This window comes from Lygodium microphyllum, chromosome 13 (assembly GCF_053477565.2).
Source record: "Lygodium microphyllum isolate KBCC chromosome 13, Lygodium_microphyllum_v1.1.10, whole genome shotgun sequence".
NCBI lineage: Eukaryota > Viridiplantae > Streptophyta > Polypodiopsida > Schizaeales > Lygodiaceae > Lygodium > Lygodium microphyllum.
This window is the reverse complement of record NC_141147.1, coordinates 153,626,850-153,652,814: the sequence shown is the minus strand read 5'-3', so window position 1 is coordinate 153,652,814 and position 25,965 is coordinate 153,626,850. Positions and strand designations below refer to the sequence as shown.

At 43.1% G+C, this 25,965-nt stretch overlaps 1 protein-coding gene across 2 annotated transcripts in view; it reads right to left on the bottom strand.

The window, feature by feature from the left end:
* The window catches only part of SFC (ARF GTPase-activating protein), a 104,964-nt gene that overhangs the window by 37,732 nt on the left and 41,267 nt on the right, over window positions 1-25,965 (bottom strand). The window lies entirely within an intron of this gene.

Here is a 25,965-nt window from a genome sequence, read left to right as displayed (position 1 = left end):
GTATACAAAAGTTTGTTCTTTCAATTACCTTATCTTATCCACCATGGAGATTTAGCCAAACAAATTTGTTCATCATGCCACATTGTCCCTACAGTTTTAGTGATTAGAATTCATCTAATGCTATGCACATAGTGAGTCACCATTATCTTTTACAATGTTGCTTGAGCATTACCTTTTGGACACTCCAACCAAAAAGTAATTTGTTGTATCTAAATTCATTCAAACTCTTCAAGAAGAGAATCAAACCAATCAAGAAGCATATTTGCTTCTAAGAGAAGAGCTGGTTTAAATGGAAGGAAACAGCTTGTTTGAAAACAAAGAAAAAGGGCCCGATGAAGCCCATCTTGTTCTTCGAACTAATGCCTCATTTGAAGGATCTTCATCATGTTATGAAAGGTCACACTACATCCTCTTCGAGACAACAATCTAGGTATGGATGAAGAGTTTAATATGAAGACCATGTTGTGCTAAGAATTGCTCTTAGCCACTTAAACAGCCCCAAAACATGCTTATTTTACGCTTATTTTAGCCAAAACCCTAAAACGGGGAGCGGATTGAGAGAGTTAAGTGGGAGAGGATCTAGAATCCTAATTTTCTATAAATTGGCAGCCAGCCCTCCACTCTATTTAGAATCTCGTTTTTGCAGGTTTCAAGCTTTACCAGCTTGCTACCCACACCCCGGTCACGGAGGACATCTCAACCCTTGCTGTCTATCACTATTCCCTACAGTCTGGCGCCTGTTTCCAGCCCTCCACACGCTGATTGCTGCTGTTTCTGCCTGGCGACTGACTGCTGATCATCTGCACTGCTGTCGTATAGCCTGCCACGTCAGCAAACTGCTGCGTTTGCAAGCTCCAGCTGCCGCCCTGACAATTTTCTCTCTCCTGCTGCAGTTGCTGCAGTCTTTCTCTCTCTTGCAGGCTGTCCTGCCTGCGTTTTCAGTCTTTCTCTCACCTGCTGCCTGCGTTTTTTAGTATTTCTCTCTCCTCACTATTGTCTGCATCAGATCCAACTTCTCACTGCTGCAAGACTTGTGATGGAGGTAACAGCGGAGATGTTGCATTTGCAGAAAACGCCAATGCTAAAGTGGAGATGTTGCATCTGCAGAAAATACCGATGCAGAAGGGGTCTCTTACACGTGTGTTTGTTGCCATCTTTTGTTGTGTTGCGTTTTCTCACATGCTATGTCGACACTCCACACAGCACATCAGTATAACAAAAATCAAGCTTTGGAGAAAACATAGCCTGAAATTAGATTAACTAGTAGTAGTGGCAATAGAAGCGAAGGAAGCAACAATCTAGCTGCATTGATGTAAAACCATGTTAGTTAATCCACATGTTTCCCACAGTATTACACAGATGATTTAAGTCTCATTTGAGCTCCCAGATATATTTTTGCTATGCCAAACAACATTGGTTGGCATAGCGAAGACATGTGAGGAACTAGCTGGTAGATACATTGAAGAAGTTCTTCCCTGGATAATGATGATCCCAGCTGTAGCATTTCATACACATGCTAGAACTCATGCTCTCACTTTTGAGGAACTTAGTACCATGTTGCTAGAGGAGAAGATGCAGCGAAAGACTTGTGATGGAAGTAACAGTGGAGATGCTGCATTTGCAGAAAATGCCAATGCTAAAGTGGAGGTGTTGCATTTGCAGGAAATACCAATGGAGAAGGAAGGGGTCTCTTACACGTGTGTTTGTTGCCATCTTCTGTTGTGTTTTCTCACATGCTATGTAGACACTCTACATGGCACATTAGCATAACAAAAATCAAGTTTTGGAGAAAACATAGCTCGAAATTAGATTAACTAGTAGCAGTGGCAATAGAAGCGAAGGAAGCAGCAATCTAGCTGCATTGATGTAAAACCATGTTGGTTAATCCATATATCCCCTATAATATTACATAGATGATTTTAAGTCTCATTCGAGCTCCTAGATATATTTTTTGGAGATTGATACTAAACCAGTCACAGCATCACATCCAAGAAATTCTAGCAGCTAACCCACGATCCAACTCTTCTTTGTGCTTGAAAAGCTAAAAATGTAAGCATGGTTAATGCCATTGCTACCTTTTCATCTCATTCTATTATTACTCTCATTCAAGGAACATCCAAAGCTAGTTAAGCCTAGGATTTATTGTGATGTCAGTGTGGGACACCAAGACAAGGATTTTAGGAGATTTGCAGATCAAATTGCGATAGAAAACATTTTTCTTAGAATCAAGAAGCATGTTATGCTTGCGTTCGTTACCATCTTTTGTTGTGTTGTGTTTTCTCACATGCTATGTAGACACTTTATGTAGTACATTAACACAAGAAAAATCAAGTTTTGGAGAAAACATAGGTCGGAATTATATTAACTAGTAGTAGTGGCAATTAGAGTGGAGGAAGCAACAATCTAGTTGCGTTGATATAAAAACATGTTAATCCATATACTTTCTCTAATATCACATGAATGATTTAAGACTCGTGTGAGCTCCTAAATACATTTTTGGAGAATGATACTCAACCGATCGCAAGCAACACCACATTCAAGAAATTCTAGCAACGAACCCACTTGATCCAACTCTTCTTAGCTAAAAATGCAAGCACGGTTAATGCCATTGCTATGCTGGTACTCTTTGAGAAACCTAGGCCTTTGATCTGAGAGCTCTTCGCAAGAAGCAAGAACAACAGTAGGTTCAAATGACTTCGAACACATCAATACCAATTCAGTCTTCAGAAACAACCTATGCCGAGAACCAAGCGAGAGTGAGCCGATCAGCTTGCTCCACAAAGTTCTGACATGGTGGAAGACACATCTGAGTACATGGAAGAAAAGATAGGCAAGCTAACCTTTGAAGAATATAAACTGATCATAGCCTATCGACGAAAGAAGATTGAGGAGCTCGACCGAAGGATTGCCCTTCAAGAAAAGCTTCTGAATGAAGGTATGCATGATTTTCACTCTTCAGATGTTGCGCGTAAGTCTGACGATGTTGCAGGGCCGTCCAGACCTCCATCAGGGATGGACCCCCCTCTTGGAGAGCAAGATCCAGAGTATTTTCTATTTTTTCAGACTCTTCCATCCTCTCCAGTGCAAGGTACTTTTGATTCGTCTTTTGTGCCTTCTTCTTTTACCTCTTCTGTTTTGCAATATACTGGTAGAGATCATGTGGAAGAAAGAGTCCAGTCTGTTGACTACGGAAAAGGTCCTCTTGAGGACCAATTCTTGTATGTTAACACGCGTTGAGGGGATTATAAGAAAAAGCCAGGTAACTCTTCTTCTATCCTTTCTTATTTTCCGTCTAGACTCTACTTCACATAATCAGAATGAATTTGGTGTTCCTTTCACTTCATCACATGGTGCATCATCATCTTCACAATTTCATTTTCAGTCTTTAAATGATAAAAATGAACAAAAAGAATATGCACCTCATACACCTCACTTTCAAAACCCACCCATTCCACCACATTCTTCCGCTGCTTCACCACTTCCATTTACACCATTTACATTTCCATTTCAGACACCTCATGTCGCACCGTACATCACACCGAGGGGCTATGGAAACATAGGCACATCCTTTAAGACCTTATCCTTCCCTCAGTCGGGTGGTGTTCCACCTACCTCATACACACTTTCGGGATCATTGCAGTCTGGGTATCCCACTCAATCTCTCACGAGTGTGGATCAATTACCTCCACAGTTTGCCTCCATGGCATTGCCTAGTGGACCTTCTGGTCATCCTGCAGTGTGCCAGCCTCACTTTGGACAAGGCTACCATGTCCCAGTGCCTCCATCTACACTGGCACCTTATGGAAACATTCATGTTCCAATGCCTCCGCATCAATCGGTACTCATTGGACACTCATAACCTACGTCTGCCTACCCAACTCTTTCCCCTCCCTCTTTCACTTATCAGACACACCTATCTCCACCATCATCTTACACCACCTACCCGACACCTCACGGTTCTAGCTCATCTTCTGCCAAGAATGCATTTTATGACAAGACTCATTTTAACGGGTCAAACTTTACTACTTGGTCGAATTTGATGAGACATGTCCTTGACTCACAGAACCAATGAAATCTTATGCAAGGGTTGGAATCCCAACCCGATCCCGCATTCATTCCATACGAGGGCGTCCGCTCATGGAAGGCTAGAAATGCCTCTGCTATTGTCGAGCTGATGCAGGGCTTATTACCAAAGTTTCATTCTCAGCTTCAGCATTTTGACTTAGCGTCAAAGCGATGGGCACACTTGACTGACCGCTATGTTGCTCGGGATAGGACCCATCGTATTAATCTTGACCATGAACTTCAGCTTTTCAAAATCACTGACCGGAATGACTTGAAAGTCAAATTGGCCGAGTATCGGCGTCTCCTCATTAAATTCTCCACGATGGGGACTCCCAAGTCCTCTGACGATCAGGTCACATTGTTCCTAAATAAACTCCCCAAGAAATACTTTAATTTTGTGGAAGGAATAGTTTCAAAGCCTACCATACCTACATTCTATGAATTTGACTGTCAACTATTGCGTTACACATGGTTGTTCGATCAGTTTCATATGAATTCCTCTTCAAAGGGGGCTCTTCTTGCTCATTCTCAAAAAGGGCAACAAGGGAAGGGCAAACCAAACCAAACCTCCACTCAAAATCAAAATCAAACTCAAAAGCTAAATCAATCTGGGAATCCTCAAGGAAACTCCCAATCACAACTTAAACCAGGGTGGCAAAATGTACCTAAAAAGAATAGGTATTGTCAACATTGTCAAAAGGCTAGCCATTTTGACGACGAGTGTCAATCAAAGGCACCAGGCACAGCACCAAAACCCAAGTCTCAGACCCTTGCCCCTTAGTCGAGCAACCCCCAGCAGGGGAGACAAGGTGATGGCAAGCAGTAGTTTAAAAGTCAGACTTACACTGCCACCGCACAACCATCTCAGTTGACAACATTCTCAACTCCATAGGGCTTGTCTAACTGGTCTACAGAGTCCTACATTGTCTCCGTAGAGACATCATATGCGAGTCTCGTCGACATCTGTGAGTTGTCTCCCGACGAGGTTACTGCAGAGGCCCACTCGTCACAGCCGAGCACTTCAGCTCTAGTTTGGATTGTGGATAGTGGAGCTACACATCACATGACTCCTATAGAGGACATTTTCCATACCTGAGCCCCTGCAGCCGGGCGGATCCGTGTAGGAAAAAACTCCTCGATCAAGATTCAGGCTCAAGGTTACATCAGTTTTGCCACTGACAATGGTCCGGATCTAGCTTTGCTAGACAATGTATATCATGTCCCTCAGCTTGGGATGAACTTGTTATCTGTTCAGCAGCTTTGCCGGTTGGGGCGAGCAGTTTTCTTTACAGTGACCACAATCGAGGTCCTTGACTCTCAAGCTGGTTTAGTGATTGCTCACGGTGAGGCACAACCTAATGGCCTATACCACATGACTCCTTTCTCACCGAGCCGACTGCCGAGGGCTCCGTGTTCCATAGCTTCCAGGCCTTAGCCACATCTCAAGAGCCTACGCACAATGAGCGTCTTTTGCATTTTCGCTTGGGGCATCTTGGTTATGACTCACTTAATGAGTTGTCACGTCGTGAGCTGGTTGAGAGCCTTCCACGCCTAAAGCTAGCTCAAGGTGTCTGTAAAGCCTGTCAGCTCGGGAAGCAGCACCGTGCCCCGTTTCCTTAGCAGTCTACACATAGAACTGAGGAGCCTCTTAGATTGATTCACACTGATCTTTGCGAGCCAACATCCACTGCCGCTTTGAACGGCGCGCTGTACTTCTTTTTGATAGTGGATGATCATTCTTGATACATGTGGATGTACTTCCTCAAGCATAAGTCACATGCTTTCACATATTTTTCTGCTTGGGTGCTGCTAGTTCATAACCAAACCGGTCATCGTGTCGAGTGCATAAGGAGTGATAGCAATGGTGAGTTTATCTCCCACGAGTTTTCCGAGTTTCTACAAAGCATGGCATTTCCCGCCAACTCACCTCTACTAACTCGCCCTCTCAAAATGGAGTCGTAGAGCGTAAGAACTGCACGGTTATGGAAATGGCGCGCTCTATGCTGTTCGTAGTAGAGCTTCTTGAGCGCCTTTGGGTCGAGGCTGTTAACACTTCGGTATACATCCTCAACTGGTACCCGACTATGGCTCTTCCTCAGAAGACCCCGTATGAGGCATTTTTTGGCTCTCGACCTGTTATTTCCCATTTCAGAGTCTTCAGGTGTCGTCCGTACATACTCACGCCTGATGACAAGATAGGTAAGCTTACTTCCCGAGCTGATCTCCTTATTTTTGTGGGATATTCCTCTGAAGCAAAAGCCTATCGTTTGTTCGATCCTCGAACAAACAAGGTGATCGTTCGGTGGAATGTTGCTTTTGACGAGAGGGATATTGTGCAATTTTCTGCACCAGATTCCGATATGTTTCCTTCTTCCAAATCATGTGAGATCGTGCCTACTAAGCCTGGTCTACTTCCTACCGGTTCTTTAGTACCTGCTACCTAGGATCGGCTTGGCTACACCCTCTCCTACTTCTTCAGCTTGATGGGGAGACGGTACTTCCCTCTTGCTTTCCCTTCCAGTTTGAGAGAGGGCGGCTTCTACTCTTGATCGTGACAGTGATGATGCTTACAGTTTTTAGACATTATATTCACTTATTCTTTTGTATTGTATTATGGGCATTTGTAACTTCATCCGCACTATCAGGATGACCTGATTGTAAAAGGACACTTGGACAAGTGAACAATTGCCCTGCGAGGGCATTGTCCCAGTGACACTGTTGCATAGCATATTACATGAGCATGACATCTTGCATCTTCCTTTGCATTACCCCATGCATTGGCATTCTGTTCATGTAAACATGCATTTGTGCGCATTTATTCCTTTTCGGTCTTTTGGAGTGGTTGACTCTAGGATTCACCATATTCATAGCATAACACATGGCAGTTCTCCTACCAGCAGTTTTCCTACCCTTGCTAGCAATTTTCCTACCCTTGCTTGCTTGTCTTGCTAAGCCCACCATCTTTTTTTTTTTTTTTGACTTTCCATATATTCACTACATAATTGGCACATACACACACTTGTTCTCCTCCTTAAGCACTTATCCTAGTCAGTGTGAGGGATTGGTCTGCTAATTTTGTGCTTGACTTGGGTTTAAAACTCTCTTTATCTTTTCCTATCTGTCACTTAATTGGCCGCTGCCCCCTATATTACTTATGTATTTTCAAAACATTTCAAAAAAAAAAAAAAAAAATCCATTGATTCCATCCGCCTTTGTAGGACTTGGTAGGCCCTTGGGCAGCCGCCGACACCCTTGGTCTGATGCCCTGGCCTCTCTAAGGTGATCACTTCGGCTCCCTTGGTAAGATAACTATTGCCTCTATATTCTTGGTAGGCCACTGGGCAGCCAACGTGCACCCTTTGTCCGATGTCCTAGCTGCTTTGAGGTGGGACGCCTTGGGGTAAATCAAAATTTAGACTGGCCTACTTTTCTCGCCCTATTTTGGGCCTGAGAGGGGGTGTTGTGCTAAGAATTGCTCTTAGCCACTTAAACAGCCCCAAAACATGCTTATTTTAGGCTTATTTTAGACAAAACCCTAAAACGAGGAGCGGATCAAGAGAGTTAAGTAGGAGAGGATCTAGAACCCTAATTTTCTATAAATTGGCAGCCAACTCTCCACTCTATTTAGAATCTCGTTTTTGCAGGTTTCAGGTGTTACCAGCTTGCTGCCCACACCCCGGTCACGAAGGACATCTCAATCCTTGTTGTCCATCATTGTTCCCTACAGTCTGGCACCTGTTTCCAGCCCTTCACACGCTGATTGCTGCTGTTTATGTCTGGCGACTGACTGCTGATCATCTGCACTGCTGTCGTACAACCTGCCACGTCAACAAACTGCTGCGTTTGCAGGCTCCAGCTGCCGCCCTGACAGTTTTCTCCCTCCTGCTACAGTCGCTGCAGTCTTTCTCTCTCCTGCAAGTTGTCTTGCCCGTGTTTTTAGTCTTTCTCTCACTTGCTGCCTGCGTTTTTTAGTCTTTCTCTCTCCTCACTATTGTCTGCATCAGATCGAGCTTCTCACTACTGCGTTTGCTGGTGTTTGACATCCAGAGGCTGCCTTGCTACGATTTGGGATCTATTCGGAGTACGACACACTCTCCAGCTCATTACCCCTGCCCTAATCCTTGAGATACAGGAGTTCGAGGTACAGTATTCATTCACTGCATAGTGTGTTTGCTGCATGAGCATCGTATTATTAGTAGTCATATCATTTCAATTATTAACTATGTTCATTGTCTCTGAGTTACCCTAACCCTAACCCTAACTGTGTTCTTTTATCAATCTGTGCTTTGTCGTACGGTTTCTGTTTATGCTTCTGTGTTAGGGTATTTTCTTTACAAACCAATCCACTATCCTATGTTGAAAGGAAGAATAGAATTAGTACGTACAATGACTATACCCAAAACCCTAATCCTCTTTCCAAAATTTGTGTGTCAACTTTGAACATTATACATTCCTGAAAGTAAAGTTTATGATTGCATCTTCAAATTGGCCAACGGTTACATCCTTGGACATCCTAGATGGATACTGACAACATTGGCCCCGTGCCAATGACTATTAGGTCACTAGGTGTGAAAGATGCACTACGATTAGGGTGCTTCAAGGAGCTTGTAGTGGGAACTTCCTTTAGTATATCTTGTACATCATCTCCAAGTTGTGATCCCTATTATTGATTTAAGGGAGACATCATGGACATTGTTGCCACTTGTGTGGTGGCCAAATACTTTTCAGTCCAATTGGACATTTTAGTCCACACTTTTGGTATTCTATATATAGACCCTAGTGCTCTCTCTTTCGTACATTTTGGCCCACAAACTGCGTGATGGGTAATGTTTCCATCTCTCATTGGTGCCCTCACTTCAGCTACACATACAAGCACCCGCATAGCCTTCCATTGTATCAGCCTTGTTTCATCATCAATCTAAGTTCATTACTTGTATCTTTGCTCTTCAAATTTTCTATCTTTTATGTGTGTTTCCTTCCTCTCTCGGAACCCTAACATGGTATAAAGCTTACATGTCATAGCTGAAGGATTCCTCATCAATTGTCCTTGTAACCAACCTTTTATATATCAGCTATTTTCCAAACATATTGGCTCAAGGATTCACATTAATTTGATGCTCATAGAGCTTAAATGTGACTTGGATATTCTTTGAGCATTAGAAAATACAGTTACATGCACGTGCTAATGGCTCAAGCACCCTATATTTACAATCCCATCAGCATGGACAAGATACTCAAGAGGATCAAACGTTTAGTCCAGTGGTCTAATTGACTAAAAAGCCCATATGACTATGACATTCACTCTTGTGGTCGCATCAACTAGAAGCCCACATGATGACCGATTTCAAAAGGCAAAACAAATGTTCCTGACCAAAGGAACAAACCATGGATTTTTACAAGAAACATTTTCACCCTTGACACCTAGATCAAATTCTCAACTAGTTGAAATACTTTTAGAGTAGGTCTACAAGTTTCTTTCTCCTGAAAATTGACCCATGGCACCTAGAATAGAACAAGTGTCATGTGAAAGTGACAAGTGTCACTACACTTGGCATTTTGCTTAAAGCTTATGCTTTTGAGTACCATATATATTGGAGTCCTTTAACTTGGTGCCACAACATACTCTACTCTTAAACAAGGCGGCATGGGATGACACTAGCAAGAGAAATAGTAATGGAAAGAACATGTAAGTGGATGGCAAGTATGGTGAGCTTTTCTTATTAGATACTCCTGTGTCAAGGTTGTGCTAGCTTAGCTACACGATTACTTGTTAGGTTGCATATAATTTCTCCAACCAAACTGCACATGAAGGCAATCCCAGGAGTTGTCACTTGAAGCTATTGCCAAACCTTCACTCTAACACAATAGAGAGAAAAGGTACATTAATGAAAAAATGAGAGTGAGAATTTTTCTATTTCATTGTAAAGTTCAAGGCTAGCAAGGCATGCAAAGTACTATTGTCGAGATCCATGAGCATTGGCTAGCTAGCATGGCGGTTTTCTCATTGGCATGAAGTACCTCACAAGTAGGCAATGTTATGATCATGACAAGTAGTCGATGCCAGAGTTTTGTTTAGCTGACCCAAGGGCAATCGATGTATAGTATTTAGGGCCTAGCCCAAGGGCAATGAACTAGGAAAAGGTAGGGCACTACCCAAAAGGGATGACCCAGCAATGGACTCCAAGCCGTGCAAAGCATCAACAAGCCATGAAGGCCTAACTAGTGGCAAAGTAATCAATGGCCCTACCACATAGATGGAGACATCCTCTCAATTAGTTGGTGCCCCTAATACCTAAAGAACAGGCATATATTAGAGCCAGCACTTTCCAACGGTGACAGTGGCCTCTAAAAATGCATGTTGTTCTGGGGCAGTATCTCGCATGGGCAGCACCATGGTTGAAGTATCAAAAAGTGACACTTTTGGGCAGCCCATAGCAAGGCTTGATGGAGACCTTGGACAGTCCTATATGGGGTAACCCTCGAACAAGGTGTTGTGCAAGCATAGTTGCTTTATGGTGACACTTGTTGCATATAGCAGACTCACGCATGTTGTGCCCCATTGACTAGCAACCTAAAGAGGCATGACAGCAAGAGTAGTGAACTCTAGCAATGCCCATGACTAGCTCAAAGGACAGGAGCCCACAACCCTAGTGCTAGCTTAATGGTTATGTGGCACTAGTAACACCCCTTGTGGAATGCCTATCTAAGACTTGACTCCTAGTGACCCATGCACTGATCTGCGAGAAGGCAAGATGTAAGAGCTAGTTTGAAAAACATATCAGACAACATGACTTCAAGCAAGGCGACCTAGTGTTGTTGTACTCTGTAAAGGGCCATAAGTAGAAGATGAAGTTCAGAGGATTGGGACCTTTCAAGGTCCGCAACATTAGTCAAACCAACAATGTAGAGCTCGAGACTCTAGAGAAAGTGGGTGACCTAGTGTTGTTGTACTTTGTAAAGGGTCATAAGTAGAAGATGAAATCCAGAGGATTGGAACCTTTCAACGTCCGCAAAATTAGTCGAACCAACAATGTAGAGCTTGAGACTCTAGAGGAAGTGGGCATAAGCTTCTTTAATGGTAGTCACCTCTCAAGAAGTATTACCCTCCAACACATCTGTTGCATGAGCCTCCAATGTCGGAACCACTAGTTTCTGCACGTATTCTGCCTGATTTATTCACCTTCAGTGTTCAGCATTCTCAGCATTCCTCTCTCTTTCTCTCTCTCTTCTCTCCATGTTCAATATCTACGACTGGTCTGTGCATATGCTTCCGCATCGCGGCACTCTAACATGGTATCAAAGCAATGTTAGGGGCTGATCAAGTGTGGATAGACCTAAAAAGGAGAATTTGGAATGATACAAAGACTGTGTTTTCATTGTACAAGTGCAACGAGGATGGCTAGTCAAGACACAGCTTGATCATGTGGAGATATATGTGAATGAAGACTTGTTTGCTGTTTGTTTGTGCAGGAACAGCTGTTAAAGCATGGAAAAGCATGCATTTTGAGCCTTTCAAAGAAGATTTGAGTTTTTATTGACTCCAGCAATATAGTCCTTCAAAGAACGGGCAAAGGAAGTCCTAGTTGGCTGCCCCTTTGAATCCAAAGGGGGGTTGGGTTACTGAGAAGTGCGAAGTCATTCAAAGGTGGAATAGAATGTCTTCTAAGGTGGACATCAAATTCCCAGCCATCATGGACTGCAAGGTCCCTATCCTTCTCACTCTTCCCTACAATAAGAAGCTCAATGGAGAAAACTACAGCACCTGGTGAGTGACGATGAAGGACATTTTGGAGTCATATGACTTGGCACTTTCACCCTTTCTCAAGCCAAGAAAACGCAGGTCAAGAAGGCCCATGCACATTGGGACAAGTTGAATGCTCATATTTTCTCATTCTTATCCTCTCATGCACAATAGCCATCATTGCCCACATCTAGAATATGACCAGTGCCTATCAAATATGGCTGCATCTTGATCAGGTACACAATAGGACGACAGCTATGAAGAGGGTTTCCTTGGAGGTTCAAATGCGAATGAAACCAGCCTTCCTTCTTCAAAAGCATGGTGATATTAATCTGATTTAACACTAATTACGGCAAGTATAAAATTCACATAAACTGAAAATGCAAATGTTACCACTTAATCTTGGACAATGCATAGCCTATTGGCCCCAAAATTGGCACGCCTTATAGTATTTCTTTAACTTTTATTGCAAACGGATCAAGTACAACTGAGATCCTCTAATCTCCTCCACTAATCAAGTGCCACTTGCTATTACAACTGACCAACAAGCCTCCAAACCAATTTGCCCCTTGGTTTGCTTGGGGATTAGTCTCCACCCTACTCCTTGAAAGACAAATTCAGCCCCAAATCTTATATTGGATGGCTGGCCTCTCAAATCTCCTTGAAATTTCTCCATTTCAGTTGCTAAAACTCAAGTCCTAGGCCCTCAATTTTGAACATACATATCATGCTGAGAAACCCTTCACCTGCAGATTGGGTTTTTGCATTTCTGTGTTTTGCGTTTAGGGTTTGCAGCCCCAAAAAGGAGCGTCATCCTAGATTGATTGTGCCTATTTATAGGCCACTCTCTCATTCATTCCTTATGGCTGATTCATTTAGTCCGTCGCCTCTTCTCTCTAACCTCTCCATTGCCCTCACACCGCTTCAAGAGGACATTGTGGTTCGTGGTTCGTGGTTGTCTTCATCATCTTCCTTGTGCTGCGGCACCCTTGTTCCCTTGTATCACATTCACTCCATGATTGAGAACTTCATCATTCCATTCATCAAAGTTTCTCCTCTCTTCTCTTCTCTTCTCTTCTCCATGTTTGCCAAGTTCACTCCGTGTTCCTCGCCACAAACCCTACTGTCTCACTGGTACGTCATCTTTTGACATGGTATCAGAGCTGGATCTGCTCAAACAGCGACAAAGATCCTCCACTCCAGTGACGGCAAAGACCGGTAACAGGTTCGACATCCACTTCTCTTCTTCTTCCGCTGCATCAAAATCTCGTTTTTGCATGTTTCAAGTGTTTTCAGCTTGTTGCCCACACCCCTTTCGCAAAGAACATCGCAGTCTCAGCTATCCCTTGCTGTCATCTACAATCTGGCGCCTGTTTCCAGCCCTCCATCTCCCATTTGCAACTGTTTATAGCAGACCGAATATTGCTAGTCACTCTCCATTCAGAAAACAATCTCGTTTTTGCAGATTTCAAGTATTTCAGCTTGCTGCCCACACCCCAGACGCGGAGGACATTGTAGTCCAAGCTGGCCATTGCTATCATCTACAACCTGGCGCTTGTTTCCAGCCTTCCACCTGCAATTTGCAGCTGTTTACAGCAAAGCCACTATTGCTGATCACTCTCCATTCAGAAAACCATCTCGTTTTTGCAGATTTCAGGTATTTCAGCTTGTTGCACACACCTCGGACGCGGAGGACATCGCGGTCCAAGCTGGCCATTGCTGTCTGCAATAGTTTGGTGCTTGTTTCCAGCCTATCACGCATTGTTTGGAGCTGATTTTAGCATGCTAACTACTAATGCTGGTTTTTCCTACGTTTCTAGTCTTTCTCTCTCCTCACCTGCATTTTTCTACTGGTTGCAACCTCTTACTTTTGGTAGCATCCTCTCCCACTGACAGCTCACTTCCAACCCTTCCACTGTCCTCCCACCCCTTGCAACGGACATTGCAGTTCATGCTTCACAATGCCCTCACACCCCTTGAGGCAGACATTGCGGTTCGTGGTTCATGGCTGACCTCTTCCACCTCTTCCTTCTTCAACAAGGCACACTGGTATCCATGGCTTCTTTACCAACAAATGACCAAACTATTGGGTGCTCGTACTGCGCCACGAACAATCATCCCAAAGAAGATTATCAACATCGATCTTTGCTCCCCGCCACCCCCGGAGTATATGCGTCTTCCACCAAGCACTCCTTGTGCCACCTCTCCTTTCTCGTCCACAGAGATCGTTCTGCATCAGTTGCAAAGTACTATGCTCAAGGCAATAAGACGCATCCAATGCACACTAAGTCCTTTCGAGCACATGGAGGATCGATTGGCACTACAACCTCCTGGAGATCGTCGCAATGCCAGCAGCAATCTTCTCCCACATATTTTCAGGTACATTGGCTACCACGGCCCGTAGTTCTACAGTCCACTCCATCGAGAGACAGTGATTGTTTGATACCGTCTCTTCGTCAATCTGCTCCTTCAAGAGACAGTGGCTACTCGACTCCTTCCTCTTCTTCGGCTTCCTGGTCTGCTCCATTGAGAAGCCGCGACTACTCCCCACTCATTACTTAGTGTGAGCCCTACCTTTCACCCTCGCCTACTCAGGTTCGAGAGGCCACTTCTGGGCGTTCTTTACCATCCCAAATACCTTCTTCGACACGACAAGCAGTACTTCTTTCATCCTCCGACATTTCAGAAACCGTAATCCATGAGTTTTTGGATTCCCTATCTACCTCAGAGGGGGATGATCTTTCTTTGCCCTCCGAGGGGGCATCTACATCTACATCTACTACGACTTCAGAGGGGGCTCCTATTCCTCCAGTTTCAAATGGGGTCCCCACCCCCCACTCAATCCTTCGTACACCCTGGTAGAGATCTTTTAACTTCTTCTTCTATCCTTGGATGGGACGGCTTCCTTCCAGCGGTCATCTCACCTATTGATTCCCAAGATCTCAAGGATCTACCTAGATCGGGGCCTTGGAGGTTCTGCCACGACTTGGTGACGCGGCCCCTTCGTATTTCTTGCATGGATACACGAAGCTAGTGGGTTATCTCCCGAGGTTGAGTTTTAGGTTTTCCAGTTCACTCTGTCTCTTGTTCTTTACTGCAAGTTGTCTTTCATGTGGAAATCTTGGTTCTTAGCATTCCTCTACATCTTTTTCCTCCTCTTCTTCTTGCCTTGGTCACTTGGTTGGCATGGAGCCGACTCCCGAGATCGAGTACAAGCATATCCTTATGGTTCTCAACACCACACAAAGTCTGGCATTCCTCCTATGCATTGCATGTTTTCATCATCTTTATACTAGGACACTTGGGCAAGTGAACAATTTCCCCACAAGGAACATTGTCCAAGTGGTATCTACTACATGAGCATTCTTCAACATGTAGCATTCCATCTCCACCTCACTCCTCTTCTTTCCCTTTTTGGGCCTGAGATAGGGTGTTGAGAAACCCTTCACCCGTAAATTGCATTTTTGTGTTTCTGTGTTTTGCGTTTAGGGTTTGCAACCCCAAAAAGAGGTGCCATCCTAGATTGACTATGCCTATTCCTTACGGCTCATTCATTCAGTCCGTCACCTCTTCTCTTCAACCTCTCCATTGCCCTCACACCCCTTGCTACGGCACCCTTGTTCCCTTGTATCGCATTCACTCCATGATTGAGAACTTCATCATTCCATTCATCAGAGTTTATTCTCTCTTCTTTTCTTTTCTCCATGTTTGTCGAGTTCACTCCGTGTTCCTCCCCGCAAATCCTACTGTCTCGCTAGTACATCATCTTTTGACATACCGAGGTGGCTGTCTAATTCTAAATGTTATTGTAAATTAAGGTTTACAACAAAGATTTTCCAATATCTCAACCTCTGATGACTCAAATGATTGGATTTTGCTCTAAGAACTTGAAAGATGGTTGGGGGATGAGAGTGTTGCTACAGAGAGAAATTTTAGAGTTTCATTGCGAGAAACACTGAAGAACTATTACTGATCTTCTCAAACAACCATGGAAGCTATCACCTATAGCTTAGGACCACCAAAAAGACTGATGCCCCCTCCTGTATATTGTCACTTGCACCATGTCACATGTCCCTAAAAGGCTCAAAACTATTGTCACCTGCTGTAGGACCAATCCCTAGTGGCTGCAAATCACATTAACATCTCCTTGCTCTCTAACAACCTCCTCCTCTCTCACAATGGCTGGAATAGACTTCCACCAATCCCTAAAAACGTTTTTTCCACTTGCATGGGCAAGTTTTGCCAAGTGGCAACCTTCTAATCCCATTTTTCAACATTATCTAGCTTATTAAATTAATTTTTAAAATATTAATTTTGAATATTATTAATTCTAAATTTTGATTTAATAATTATTCTGATGCTCAAAAATTTAATTCCACCAATCAATAATTAAATTGGGTAGGTCAATTTGTCTTCGAAGTATCTCTAAGCATTTCACTGACTCTAAGACTGGCATTAATTAATTAATTAATGCTTAGTATCTAATGTCACCTCTGACATTAGTGGCCAATAAATTGGTCTAGCCCAAATCTGACATCAGGGACCACCTACTACCTGTCAAGCATAACTTATTACAACTTTTGCCCTTGATACCTACTCATATCTCGGAGTTCTAGGTCCTACAATATGATATAATTAACTTGCAACTCACATATATAAGTCTTATTAGCACATTTGATTAACTTTTAATCAAATACTAAGAAAAGTAATAAAATTTCACATCCTTGTGACATACCACCCCCTTGAAATCTCTGCAATCGTCCTCAATTGCACTGCATTGTGCCAAAGGAAAAGCATAACCATACCATATGCCCCAAACCTGCTGAAAATTTCCAGCCAACATACACATAATATAAAACCGAAAATCAATCTAGGACTATATTGGATGCATCCATAACTCATATTTCTCATTTGTTTTGACTATCAATCATAGAAAAGCATTAATTCAGCATAAATCATACTACTGTCCATTGAACCAACTGCAGATCATTGAACATTGAGTATAAAGTGATCATCAACTAATCACTTGTTAATCTCAGAACTGATCATAAACTACTACAAATGTAACCCCAAACTAATGATAAACTCATTGTAAAAACTGATCAAAATTTTAGTCTCAAATTTGAGGCAAAAACTCATGCCAAATTGATCATAAACTAATGCAAAAATATAGTTTCAATGCTCAATGAAACTCATACTCACCTGCATATATCTCACATTGATTAATACACTGAGTAGTGACCTCATAACAGACATACTGTCAGCACAAACCTTGGATGCATGCTAAATACATCCGAGATCCACTATATATAAGAGATGTCCACAACTAGTGGAGTGAAAGTGTTATCTCCCCCTTGAGCATCAAGCAATGCTCAACCCTTGCTCTACTAAACCTCATTAAGCCCGTGAATGAAAGTCCGCTCTAACTGAAAGGCATCTCGGTAAAGTTGCAACAACTGAGGATGGTTTACCAAGTCGTCCTCTTCCATCCACTTTGCATCTACTGGTCAAACAATGTTGAAGCTTTACCAAGAAGCATATGAAACTTTACCTCTAACTTTACTTGCCTCGAAACCTCCACTAGGTTGTAGGCCTTTCTTCCCCTTAAGCATTGCGATGCTTTATACTTCAAATTGCTACAATTCCAACTTAACTAATATGCAACATTGCAGAGCCTTCCCAAAAGGCATTGATGTGCAAGGATTTAGGCACGGAGTGTAGCGTCAAACTCACTAATTGTGTTTCTGCATCATGCTCTCGAGGGCCTGCAGTGACCTGCTCTTGTGACCCTTCGACCCACTGCTTAAGATCTTGCCATAGGGTAGGATGCTGCTTAAAGCAGATCTCCCAAGCTAAGTGTTATAGGGTTGGTCACTAGCGTAGTCAGGAGATCGTTAGATACTCATCCTTCCCCTAACCTAGATTGTCCAGGCCAATGGCCGCGGCTGATAACTAGGAGCACCAAGTATATTAGGAAAAATTCTTGTTTGCATACTTTGGACCACTACAATGTGACTATGCATGGAAATTTGCATACTACCAGCCATACCAAGGTACATGTTCTCGTACATTGCATGCATTACTAGCTACATTCTTTCTCATGACCAACACTATACGGAACATTTGCATGACCAGCATTAGTCCCAAACATTGTGGGTTGCATATATGCGTTGCCAAACTTGCCACTTTTTGGCCCAAGGATCATGCCAACATTGCTATACATGGGATTATAGCCATACCCAGATACATTGGGCCTCGCACACCACGCATTGGTTGTTGCATACCATAAGAAGTTGTGTCATACATCCCTCTATGCGGTCCCTGACCCACCATAGCATGGAAACTAGGGCCACCACCAAAGTAACCTAGCTGCCCATAACTGCATGTATGCCCTACAGTCCAAAAACATTGGATTGGCACTTCCAAATTAGCCTTGCATATACATCAATTTCCCTACTAGCATCATTTCCTTATGCTCACTACCCACGTTTGGACCATCATGCCATTGTCTTGGCTCTTCCTTTGGTGAATCTTGCTGTCCCAAAGCTCTCAAAGACAATTTGCTATTTTTACTTTTGTTGCCCTCTTTCAAGGGGTACAAAAAGCAAATGAACTAAGGATCATTTGCCAATTGCATAAACATTTCAGCTATTGTTCTCATAACTAATCTTTACAATGGTCACCAAATTCCTCTTCCTCTTGCTGGTCATCATCTGCAAGAGACCTAGAAGGACTCACCTCTTGTCCAATTCCCTCATTCTCAACTTGCTGCCCATGTTGCGTGCCTTGTTAAAGATCAGCCATTGCTTTTACCTCAACACTTTGTGAATTTTCAGTTTGAGAGGCATCATCCCTACTTGATCCCATCTCACTATCTGAAGACATCCTTGCTGTAAATGATCAATTGAACACAATTTCAGCACTAGAGCAAAGGCTCTGACCTTCAATCAAGTGCCTCGAGCCCACCAAGTCGAGGGAATTGATGGTATCTTGGTAATGGGACCTTGAAACCAGCCTTCCTTCTTTGAAAGCGTGGTGCTATTAACCTGATTTAACACTAATTACAGCAATTATAAAATTTACATAAACTAAAAATGCAAATGTTACCACTTAATCTCGGACAATGAACAGCCTATTGGACCCAAAATTGGCGCCCCTCGCAGTATTTCCTTTGAAAAGAGCTAGTTCCCATGATTTTGGACTAGGAGCAACGATGTAAGACCAAAATCCTCAAACAAACAATGCAAAGGCTCTTACATACATGTGTCAAAACTAGACATTTGACACATTCTTATCACAAACGGTCCACAGCATTAGCAAGATACAAGTTATTCCTAATGGAAAATGTGAGGCCTTTATATCAAAGGCCTATATATCAAAGGTCTTATATACCCAAACCTTGGCTATCATTTACTCTTGGTGAGCAAGACTCATTATGGAATTCAATGTTTCCTACTTCAAGGCTCTAGATGGCCAAACTCGACAAGTGGTGTGTCAAGGGAATGTTGGAGCGCGCGGGTAGCGGAAGCGTGAAGATTTGCAGCAGAGGAAGTGAACAGGTGAGTGAGAGTGAGAGTAAGAGTGACGAACAGATTTTGGGTGTACCAACAATGTGTTGGTATACAAAGAATAAAATGTATTTATACTTAGGGCCCGTAAGGGTGCATTCACATGTACAACATAACAATACACGTGTAAAATACACGGAGGTGAATAAAGAACCTTTACATCCCAACAACCTCCCACTTAAAGGTCCGGAGTAAACCTTTAACCAACTCCCACTAGTCGTATGCAATGCTCATGCTGAGCCTTGCCTAGACTTTTAGTGAGAACATCTGCAGGGTTGTCCTGTGTTTTGATCTTGGTCAATGTGATTAGACCATCCTCCAGAATCTGTCTGATAAAGTGATATCGCACATCAATATGCTTTGTGCGTGAATGATACATGGCATTTTTAGCCAGATACACAGCACTCTGGCTATCACATCCCAACACTGGAGTACTCATAGACATGCCGAGATCCTCTGCGAGTCTGCTCAACCATATAGCTTCCTTAGAAGCTTCAGTAGCTGATATGTATTCAGTTTCAGTAGTACTCAGTGCGACGATGTTTTGCAACCTGGAGCACCAAGAGACGGCCCCTCCAGCAACTGTAAAGACATACCCGCTAGTGGACTTGCGAGTGTCTAAGTCACCTGCTATATCTGCATCACAATAACCCTGCAAATTAAGTGCACCCTGCCCATAGCAAATACACTTTCTTTGTGTACCCTTCAGGTATCTAAGAATACTCTTGACAACCTCCCAATGTGGTTTGCCAGGATTTGACATAAACCTACTAACAACTCCCACTGCATGAGCAATGTCTGGACGAGTAGCCACCATAGCATACATAAGAGAGCCACAAGCTGATGCATAAGGGACTCCCTTCATAGCATTGGCTTCCATGTCATCTTTTGGGCTGTTGGCTTTACTAAGCTTAAGGTATGGAGGTAAGGGTACTCCGAGAGGCTTAGCTTCAGCCATGTTAAATCTGTCCAGTACCTTTTCAATGTACTTTTCTTGAGATAAGAACAGCAATTTCTGCGTTCTATCCCTACGAATCCTCATGCCCAATATATGCTCTGCATTCCCCAAATCTTTCATGGAAAAAGCTGATTTCAGCTGATTTTTGAGAGCATCCAAGCTAGTCTTTCTCTTCCCAGCTAACAACATATCATCCACATACAAAACAAGTATGATAGGGCTGCCATCTATATCCTTTTTCATATACAAACAATGATCTGCATGGCTGCGCGTAAACCCATGAGAAAGCATAAAAGTGTCAAACTTTTTGTACCACTGCCGTGGTGCTTGTTTCAGCCCATATAAGCTGCATTTTAGTTTACGCACCAACTGCTATTTTCCAGGAACTACAAAACCCTCGGGTTGTTTCATGTAGATCTCCTCATCAATGTCACCATGCAGAAAAGCTGTTTTCACATCCATTTGGTACAGCTCTAAATTCAATACAGCAGTGAGAGCAAAAAGCACACGTAGTGTGGTCATCTTCACGACAGGTGAGAAGACCTCCTGGAAGTCAATCCCTTCCTTCTGTGCATACCCTTTGGCAACCAATCTTGCCTTGTACTTGGGTTTCCCATCAACTGTCTTTACTTTGTAAACCCATTTGTTTGGAAGAGGCTTTCTTCCTTTGGGCAACGACACAAGATCCCAAGTATCATTAGCATACAGAGATTTAATCTCTTCCTGCATAGCTAGCTCCCACTTATTGCTGAATTTGCATGACTTAGCCTCTTTATATGTCAGAGGCTCACCCTCATCAGTAAGCATCACATAATGCAAAGAGGGGTCATACCTATGTGGCTGCCTTCTTAGGCGTGTAGACCTGCGTACCCAATGATCTACATTCTCAAGAATCAGATCTACATCTGGAGGCATGTTATTTTCAGCATTTATTGGCTGCTATAAGCCATTTTCAGCATGCTGTTCATGCTGTACAGCACCTTCATTTTCATTTCCAGCACCTGCATTTTCATAATCAGCAAGTCTATCTTGCTGTCCATGACCTCCTTGTGCTTCTATTTGCTGTCCATCATCATCTGGCTCAAAGATAACCGGCTGATCATCAGTTTTTGCCTGTGGTACAGCACCATGAGGCTCATCATTTGAAGTAATAGGTGGCTGCAAATTCTAAAATTTGACCTTTTTCATGTCTTCATCAGAGGCTAAAGTACCTTTCAGCAACTTTGCCTCATAAAACACAACATTACGGCTGCGAACAATTTTCTTGGACTGAGGTAGCCACACTATATAGCCAAATTCACCCTCATCACCATAGCCCATGAAAATGCCTTTGGTGGATTTCGGGTCAAGTTTATTCCTCGGCTCATTTCTAACATGCACAAAAGCATCACAGCCAAATATTCGTAAATGGTCATATGAGACCGGTTTGCCAGACCAAACCTCCTCAGGAATGCCATTATTTAGGGGCCTGTTTGGAGAGCGGTTGCAAATGTGAACCGCGGTTTTAAGTGCCTCTCCCCAAAATTCATGAGGGAGATTAGCAGTGGACAGCATGCACCGCACTCTCTCACATAGAGTCCTATTGTATCTTTCAGCCACACCATTTGAAGAAGGGCTGTAAGGGGCTGTAAGCTCCCTCTTGATCCCATGCAAGTCACAAAAGGACTTAAATTCATTAGACGTGAACTCACCCCCATTATCAGTTCTCAAGCATTTCAACTTTCTACCTGTCTGAGTGGTCACGAATGCATGAAATGTTTTAAAAACAGCAAACACTTCACTTTTCTTTTTCAACAAATAAACCCAAATCTTCCTGGAACAATCATCAATAAAAGAGGCAAAGTATGCAACACCACCCAATGATTTCAAAGGCATGCTACATACATCAGAATGCACCAAGTCCAATACATTTGACTTACGGGAGACACCAGAGTAAAAGGAATTTTTCATTTGCTTTCCAAACTGACAGTCATTACAAAAATCAAGTTTAGAGCCTTTTCCATCAACCCTCTTCAAAGAGGTAAGAACATCAAGTCCTTTCTCGCTCATATGGCCTAATCTCTTATGCCATAACTCCAAATGACAGCCAATTTCAGCAACTGCAAGAAACTTGCCATTCAAAGCTTTACAGTGCAGACAATACAAAGTGCCCTTCTTGGTTCCTTTAGCAATCAGCATGGAACCCCTTTTTAATTTCCATAAACCACCACCAAACAGTGTGGTGTAACCATGCAAGTCAAGCTGTCCAACAGATAGTAAACTCTTCTTGATGCCAGGCACATATCTGACATCTTTCAACACAAGTTCTTGCCCATTATCCAAAGACAAGTGTATGGTGCCAATCCCATCAATGCTGCAAGCATGATTATTTCCAAGGTAAACCTTGCCATAACAGCCTGCATCAAAAGTAGCAAAACACTCCAAGCATGGAGTCACATGGAAAGAGGCACCAGAGTCTACAATCCAAGTCTGAGTGACACAATCATCAACTGACAAAAGTGCATCAATCACATCAGCCTTGGTGATCTGCATATCCTGCATGTGACATACAAGGGCATCATAATCCACTGCACATAATACATCAGCCTCTGCATCTGAGAGCTCCTCTATGACAACACTAGAGGCCACATTGGCCTTTACCTGCCTCAGATGCATCTGTCTTTTCCTATTTCTTCTTTTTGTCTCCTGCATTCTTCTTTCTCTCTTGTTCCTTCTTGTAGTACCTGCAATCAGGCTTCTTATGGCTCTTCCGACCACACTGATAGCATGTAACATCACTCTTTTCTTTTCCTTTGCTCTTGCTCCTGCTTCTCTGTCCAGCATTTGCATTTTTCTTTTCAGCCCTGCCTCTAACATTATAAGCTGAGTTGTTGCCTTCTCCACTAGACTTACGTCTAATTTCTTCATTCAAGATCGAACCCCTCACACCATCATATGTGAGATTGGGGTTATTACTGAGAGAAACAACCAAAGTCTCCCAAGAGTCGGGCAATGTCATGATCAAAAAGATCGCCCTCAACTTATCATCAAAATCCAAACTTGCATCCTTGAGCTGATTTAAAATGCCAGTGAATGCACTCAAGTGCTCAGCTGCAAGCTTGGACTCATCCAGCCGCATATTCACCAACTTACGCATTAAATGCACCTGATTAATAGGTGTGGTGATCTCATAGGTAGTCTTCAACTTCTCCCATATTGCATGACCAGTGTCTAAACCCTTAATGTCTGTCAAAATGTCATCAGTGACACCCATCTTTATATAAGCCACAGCCCTTTTATTGACTTTGGCCCAATCCGCCTCAGACATTTGTGTAGGTTTATCCATTTGCAAGGCATCCTCACAATCCTTTAAGAACAGTATGCCCTGCATACGATCTTTCCAAAGATCAAAGCCCTGACCATCAAATCGCTTGATTTCCATCAAACTTTTAATGTCAGAACTGGAAGAAGTTGCAGCCATTTTTCACAAGTACAAGTGTAAAAAACATTGAACTGCAAGAGCACAAGCTAAATCAGCAAATACACTGTTGTTCTTGCATAACCAGCTATAATCCTCTGCTGTTTTGACATAAACCAGCCACTGCACAGGCAAATAATACAGAAATTTATCAAATTCTGCACAAAATCCCAAATTTCCAGGTCCAAATGTGCGCAAATGTCACCCAAACTGACTCAGCTGAGCAAAATTGCATCAATACATGAAAAGCCCCAATTTTCCTTGGTCCAATGCCAAGAAATTTTACTCGGATGAGCAAAATTCCAACAAATTTTGAAAAATCCCCAAATTAATTGAGGTCAATGCGCACAATGTCTGCAATTTCTGACACAGATGTCACTGTCAAGCATAAACAGCATCAAATTTGGGAAAAGCCCCAAATTTCCAGGTTCAAATTTGACCAAATCTGAGAACTGTGCTTGCGCGCGCGAACTCCCGTCAGTGGCAAAAGGGTTGCTTGCAGTAGACCTTAGGAAAAAAATTTAAAAATTTTTGGAATAAAAAACGTGTCAAACTGCAGCCGTTGACCTGCGCTGCCTTGCGTGAGCTGTCGCCTGCTCAAAAACGTGACGAAAACAGCATCGCATGACCTGTCCAGCCTGCGCCTGATGCTCATGACCTGTCCAGCCTGCACCTCATCAAAAAACGACCTGTCCTGGCTGCTTGTGACCTGTTTGACTGCCACCTGATCAAAAAACGACCTGTCCTGGCTGCTTGTGACCTGTTTGACTGCCACCTAATCAAAAAACGACCTGTCCTGGCTGCTTGTGACCTGTTTGACTGCCGCCTGATCAAAAAACAACCTGTCCCTGCCTGCAAAGTCAAAAACGACCTGTCGCCTGTCTGCCAAGTCCAAAACGACCTGTCGCCTGTCTATCAGGCTGTCGCTTGCACAAAACGTGACCTGCAACACTGTCGCCTAACTGTCCAGCACATACACGTGCCCGGAAACAGTGACGACCTGACCTGTATGAGTGACGACTTACTGATTTCTCGCAAGCGAAGAGCTGGTGTTGTCTCACATGGACTTCGGGGAGCGCGAGCACCTTAACCTCAGCTCTAATACCAGTTGTTGGAGCGCGCGGGTAGCGGAAGTGTGAAGATTTGCAGCAGAGGAAGTGAACAGGTGAGTGAGAGTGAGAGTAAGAGTGACAAACAGATTTTGGGTGTACCAACAATGTGTTGGTACACAAAGAATAAAATGTATTTATACTTAGGGCCCGTAAGGGTGCATTCACATGTACAACATAACAATACACGTGTAAAATACACAGGGGTGAATAAAGGACCTTTACATCCCAACAGGGAAGGGGACAATGGTGTTTACAAGCTTCAGAGCACAAAATCCCCCACTTCTTATCTCCTTTTTTCTTGCTCACAAGCGGAATTGTGGCATGCTCAGTTTGGTCAACTCAACCACAAGTACCTTCAGAAGGCAGCTCATGATCAAATGGTTTACAGCCTACCAAATGGTAGGGTGAGCCATACTTCTTATATGTTCTACATCAAGGGCAAAAACAGTGTGATCCCATTCCAGCAAAGGTTTTCGACAAGACACAATCCCCTAGGAGCTTGTGTTTATAGAATTGCCATCAAAGGATGAGCCACTACTAGCAAGCCCTCCTCTTCTATCACCACCTCTCATCACTCGAGCGAAGAAGCAAAGCTATTGCCCATGTCCTATCACCCTACACGATCAACTATCATCTCTCTCAAAGATCATCTAATGATGGCTCCTTCCTCCACCAACCTCTAAATGCTAGAATGACCCTCGACTAGTCCCCCACTCAACCTTCTCTTAGCTTGCATCAGTAATTTTGACAAGTGCAAACCTCTTTTGTCACTTTGCGACCTTCTAATTGTAATGTTCAACTTTAATCAATCATTTTGAGAGTTTAAATTCTAAATGTTAATTAATTATTCATTTGACCCTGCCCAAGAACTGGCTAGTACCCATTCACAATTAACATGCTAAACCTCTAGGACATCTAATAGTCCCAAAATTAATTGACCTTGGACTAGCATTAATTTATTAATTAATGCCTTGTCCCACAGTGTCATCACTAGACATTTAATGGCCCAATGAATAGCCTAGACCCAAATTGACACCAAGTACCCACAAGTACCTGCCCAACAT